Raw genomic sequence first — 6,291 nt, 5'->3', positions numbered from 1 at the left:
CCTGCGGGTGTTGGAGATCTGGGTGCGGCAGCCATCATACAAACACGAGCATGCCACCGTTGTGTCCTGCCCCCTAGAGGACAGCGAGTGTCATTTCGCACTTGGAAATCTGGGACTTTTTTTTGTGTGATGCGCCTTGTCCTCAGTCTGTGAGGACTGCAGGATGTACTAGTTTAAAAAAAAGCGCAATTTCTTTTTATTTTGCTCCTGCAGAAACAGAATTGCCCAAAAAAACAGGACGGTGTGATTCTTTTTGATCTTGCACATTCGGGATACTAAAAGGGCAGCCCGTTTCGTCTGGCTGAACCCAACCTTAGGCTTAAAGTGGTAGCGACAGCGCAGCTTTTCATAACCCAGATGGGAACCTGCTGCATTAGTGACCGGTCAGCGGAGCGCATGGAGATAGCCGCCCGCTTCAGCCCCGCTCCAGGTCTGTGGCTCTCATTGAAGTGAATAGGAGCAATGGACATGGTGCGATGTGAGGTCTGTAGCTGCCATCCACAGCAGTGAGAGCTACAGCAACAGCAGGGGGGAAGAGCTCAGACAAAAGGGACGGGTTTCCATCTCAGCCATGAAAAGCGGCGGTGGGAATATCCCTTTCCTTTAGAGAACAGGCTGTGGCGGTTTTAGTGTCTACAATCCGTGGCTGACACATGGGGGTCTTATACCCTAAGCTGGTGTCATTGTAGATGCTGATAAGCCGGTGGGTCCGGCTCGTTACATCAGCATCAGCGCCGGGAATGGTCAGAATAATAAGGCAGCTAGACCGTGACCACATCGCGCAGGAGCGGAAAAAAAAGGGATCGCTCTGCGTATTTGCACAGCAGAGGTCCCCATCGCGGTGCACGAATGCAGACGCCGTACACGGTACAACTCCATGAATTAAAGAACACATCCGGACCCCATGAGGGTAAACAGCCTTGTAAATCACAGGGGGAGGGAGGGGTCGTGTATGAACAGCCCTCGGTCATGGGGCAAATGTGCATCCAGTTGTCTGACTGAGCCCTCAGCCGGGGGCCGATCCATGGGGTACAGATATTGAAGTGATTTTGTGTATTCCTGAGCAGAATTCACCCCTCATTCAGAGACCGTTGGTGCGGAAGTAGAGCGGGCGGTGGGGTTTATTTATTTATTTGCTTACACAAAATATGGAAAGCTGTACAAACCCGTTATCAGTGGACTCTATTCTCTGCTGTGGCATTGCTCGATCTGTGCCATTTAGCGAGGATGGCACTAGTTTAAGAGGCTTTCACCGGCCGAGTCAGACAACATCAAGGAAACGCAGAACCATTCACTCTTGTTGCGTCATGGTTGGCCGCCCCGCCCCCTCTTACACGGACTCCGTCTTCGGCAGCGTGAATAAGCCAACGAGCCAATAAACAAACATTTGCTTGGCTGTGTGCCGATCATGGCGCTGTCTACATGGGTAATGATCGGGTAAATAAACGCTGGCGCCACTTTAGGGATCACAAAAAGAAGGTTTTGTACTCCCCATAAAATCCCTTTCTCGTCTCATCATGGGGGACACCGCAAAGACCCTGGGATATTCCAAAGCAGTCCCCGAGGGTCGGAACACAAACAAGAAAAACGCATGTGGTCATATTACAGCTGTCTGCAACACCCTCCGACCCAGCGAGGCGTCAGCCGGCACGAACATATGTACTTGGTAGAACTTAGAGAATGTATGCGGAGATGACCAGGTAACCGCTCTACTCACCTGTGAAGCAGAAGCACCATTGTGAACTGCCCACAACGCCCCCACCGCCCTGGTGGAGTGGGCTGTTACCCTAAATGGAGACCTACCCTTTGCTCGGTACTCTTTCAATACCGCTGAACAGACCCAACGAGAGATGGTCACCTTAGAGGCCGCGAGGCCCCGGCTCGGACCCTCAGGAACTACAAATAAGGAACAGAAAGCGAAAACGATGCTGTTCTAGATAGATCCTTAGCGCGCGAACACAATCCAGGAGTATGCAACGCCTGCTCCCTCGGGTGGACCATGGCCAGGCAGAACAATGTCCTCATTAATATGAAAAGCAGTCACCACCCCCTCCGAATTGAGGTAACTGCAACCAGGAAGGCTACCTTCCAGGACACCATCCTCCACGGCAACTCCCCACAAAGGTTCGAACGGATGAGCCTAAAGGGCATCCAGGACCAAATATAGATCTCAGGACCGCGGCCTCAACAGCCATGCCATCAAATGTAGCGTTAACAAACTTGGGTAGTAAAGGGGACCCTGTGAGAGAAGATCTTCCCGTAGAGGAAGTTGCCATGGCACGTCGGCTAGCAGGTCGACGAGCTCTGCGTACCGCGGCCAATCCGGGCCTATAAGAATCACTGCCAGTCCTTCTCTCCGGATTCTCCTGAGTAAGCGAGGAATGAGAGGAATCAGGAAAAATGCGTAAGGGAAAGCCTCCCCCGACCACGGAGCTGTCGGGACATCCACGGCCCGAGCCCACGGGTCCCGCAACCTGGCTATGAAGACATGATGGCATCCAGTTTCAATCTGAAGCAATCAGATCTATGTCTGGCTGACCCCATTTCCGGCAGACTGCCTGAAAAATCTCGGGATGTAGTCCCTATTCCCTCCGATCCACTGCCAACATGTCCAGCTTTCTATCCCGCGCATCCTTAAGGAAAGAGGCGTTGGCCGTGGGCAAAGTGGTGTGGCTTGGCAAACGGGACACCGGCAGATCAACCATTGGTAATACCGACCACTTTTCTACCAAATCATCTGGAAAATGAAACATTTTCTCCAGAGTCCTTGATCTGGCAAAACGCCTCTCGGGGGAATTCCATTCCACGGCCCAAACAGTGTCAAAAACCTTCAGGCAGAGGAAGTTTTTGGCGGTTTCCTTCACCTACGGAAAGAAAAAGACACTGATGGCGAGGCGGGTGCCTGTTCAGATAGCTGAAAAGTATCCCGAACCACAACTAGCAGGCTTTCCACCATAGCAGAAAGTTTGGAAACCTGTTCCGGTTCCAAATCTGAATCCAAGGTGGACTCCAATAACACCTTCATAGATTCGCCATCCTCCGCAGAGGACGGCTGAGACCCTGTTACTGAGCGATGTGAACAGGAAGATGACAAAGGCGATTTAGAGGCCCTTCGTGACCCAACGGGCCTATACCATCCTATACTAGGGGTCTGGATCAAAACCCCCGAGAGCTGAGGCGTCCTGAGACCAATCAAGCCTAGCTAGGATCACACCTTAAGCCCGCATCAGGTCTGACACTGCCTGGGACAGAGAGCGGTCCCACTCCGGCTCAACCACAGGAGGGGGCTGCGCCGGCAGAATAAGCTGAGCGACCGCCTGTCTCGCAAAGATGCAGTCAGCACAACACGGCTCCACCTGTCCACATGAAAACTTCACCATACCACAAGAACAAGCATAATGCATAGATCTCGCTGACCCCTGACCGGCTTCCTGCGCCCCCAGGCTGGACATGGCGCTGAACCACAGTCACTCTGCAACCGTGCCAAAACAGGAGGATGTAAGCTAGCAAGAGGGAATAGAAGCAAGGAGGGAACCAGGTACCAGGCAGAGCTCACCCAGGTCCGTTGCTGTAGTGATGGGACTTCTCCTCCAGACGTGTCTGAAGTGGCTGCTGCTGACCCACAGATTATGAGAGAGAGAGCAGGAAGAAGGGCGACTGTCAGCCCTTAAATCTTGCACCATGCACAGGGAGTGTGACCCATGCCGTCACTGCTAGGAGCGCGCATGCGCCGCGCCTTTCACCCCCCGCTCTCGGACCACTGAGCACGGGGGAAGCTTGGTATTGGGTTCCCAGGAAGCGCCTCCGCATGAGATGCCTCCCCCCGATGTCACCCGCCGGGGGCGGGGCCCCCACATCTGAGGACGTGCCCGAGAAAGCATGCTGCCCTGGCCCCTGAAATGCGTCCCTGCTACCCGAGAGTACCCCAGATAACTCTTCTCCCCCAGCGGCTCACCCAGTGAGAAGGGAACAAATGGGAGGAAAGTGGGGTGCAGGGGAAAAGCCAGAGCAAAGAAAGCCCCTAAACCTTACCATCCTAATGCGCCAGGAAAACTCCTACAGCCGGCCATCACCTCCAGCACAGCGCTCACCCCACCATCGCCTGCCCTGCGTGGGGAGGGGATGCAGACTGCCACAAACAGGGCGGGGGAGCTCTATGCCTGGCGGGACACGCGGGAGTACCCGGGTGGTCCTCCTTTTTCTTCTGAGGGGGCTGGGCAGACAACAGAAGGATCACCCTACTTCTGTTCGCCCTCCTCGGTTGGGTTAAAAGGGAGAGTTAAACCTCCCCGTTAGCCCTGGCCCATCCGGAAAATCCTTTAATCCTTTGCAGGCGAGACCGTCCGCCTCCTACGGAAGGGAAGCATCAGAAGAGGTCTAGGCGTGCATGATGAGAACATTGTTCTTCCTCTTTACAAGTCACTGGTCAGATCACACATGGAATATTGTGGAGTTTTGGGCACCGGTACTCCAGAAGGACATATCAAAACTTGGGCATCTACAAAGGCGAGCAACTACAGTAATAAATCAGAAGGGCGGACTACAATACCCAGAGAGGATATCAAAATTGGGGTTATTTAGTTTAGAAAAAAGATGGCTGAGGGGCGACCTAATAACCTGTGTATAAATATATCAGGGGACAATACAGAGATCTCTCCCATCATCTATTTATACCCAGGACTGTAACAAGGGGGCGCTCTAATAACTATGTATAATATATCAGGGGACAATAATAATAATCTTTATTTGTATAGCGCCAACTTATTCCGCAATACAGAGATCTCGCCCATCATCTATTTATACCCAGGACTGTGAGAAGGGGGCGCTCTAAAAACTATATATAGATATATCAGGAATCAGTACAGAGATCTCTCCCATCATTTATTATACCCAGGACTGTAACAAGGGGGCGCTCTAATAACTATGTATAAATGTATCAGGGGTCAGTACAGAGATCTCTCCCATTATCTATTTATACCCAGGACTGCAACAAGGGGGCGCTCTAATAACTATGTATAGATATATCAAGGAACAATACAGAGATCTCTTCCATCATATTTTATATATATATATATATATATATATATATATATATATATATATATATATATATATAAAAAAAACCTTGCATCGCACTCCGTGCAATAAAAACAACAGGTGGTGCGGGTGAATATGCAAAGACAGGACATGCCGCGATTATTTCCCGCGCCACATAAGGGAAAGGGGAAAAAAAAAAGAATTAAAATTGCTCCCGTGCATGATCCTATTCTAAGGAGCAGGGTTGGTATTTGTGCGTCTTGTGTGACAGCGGCCTAAGGCTACACGGACACGGACGGTTTTGCATCCAATTTTAGGATTGTAAATGGCCCCCCGTTCCTCTGAATGTTCCTATGTACATACCGGCATTTTTTAATTATTTTACGTTTTTTTTAACTCGAATAGTATGAAGAAAAAAAACTGCATGTGGTATTTCTGTTCAGTTCTCAGATGTAAATAGTCAGCGTGCGGCGCCCCACGGAGCAGGTTGTCAGCGCTGCACACGAGAAGTTTTATTCATCAGTGTGCCTGTAGCCTTAAAGGGGTTGTCCCGCGCCGAAACGGGTTTTATTTTTTTTTCAACCCCCCCCCCCCCCCCCTCCCCCCCCGTTCGGCGCGAGACAAACCCGATGCAGGGGTTAAAAAAGAACACCGGAGAGTGCTTACCTGAATCCCCGCGCTCCGGTGACTTCTTACTTACCTGCTGAAGATGGCCGCGGGGATCTTCACCCTCGGTGGACCGCAGGGCTTCTGTGCGGTCCATTGCCGATTCCAGCCTCCTGATTGGCTGGAATCGGCACGTGACGGGGCGGAGCTACAAGGAGCCGGCATCCAGCACGAGCAGCCCCATTAAAGAAAGAAGAAGACCCGGACTGCGCAAGCGCGTCTAATTTGGCCATTAGACGCCGAAAATTAGACGGCCTCCATGGAAACGAGGACGCCAGCAACGGAGCAGGTAAGTAAAAAACTTCTGTATGGCTATGTATATTACAAAGTGCATTAATATGGCCATACGGAAGTGTATAGACCCACTTGCTGCCGCGGGACAACCCCTTTAAAGGTTTACCGTTGGGGGTTAATAGGTCGAACTGGACGGACAGATGTCTTTTTTCAGCCTTACATACTATGATAATGTTGGTTTTTTGCCTTTCTCTGGATCAACATAGTGGGGTTGGGGTAAGGGGGGGGGGGGGGGGCTGAATTGGATGGACACGAGTATCTTCTTTTAATGCGAAGACATCGGTCAGACGGGCA

Source organism: Eleutherodactylus coqui, chromosome 1 (genome assembly GCF_035609145.1).
Source record: "Eleutherodactylus coqui strain aEleCoq1 chromosome 1, aEleCoq1.hap1, whole genome shotgun sequence".
In the NCBI taxonomy this organism is placed as follows: Eukaryota; Metazoa; Chordata; class Amphibia; order Anura; family Eleutherodactylidae; genus Eleutherodactylus; species Eleutherodactylus coqui.
This window is presented reverse-complemented; position numbering follows the sequence as displayed.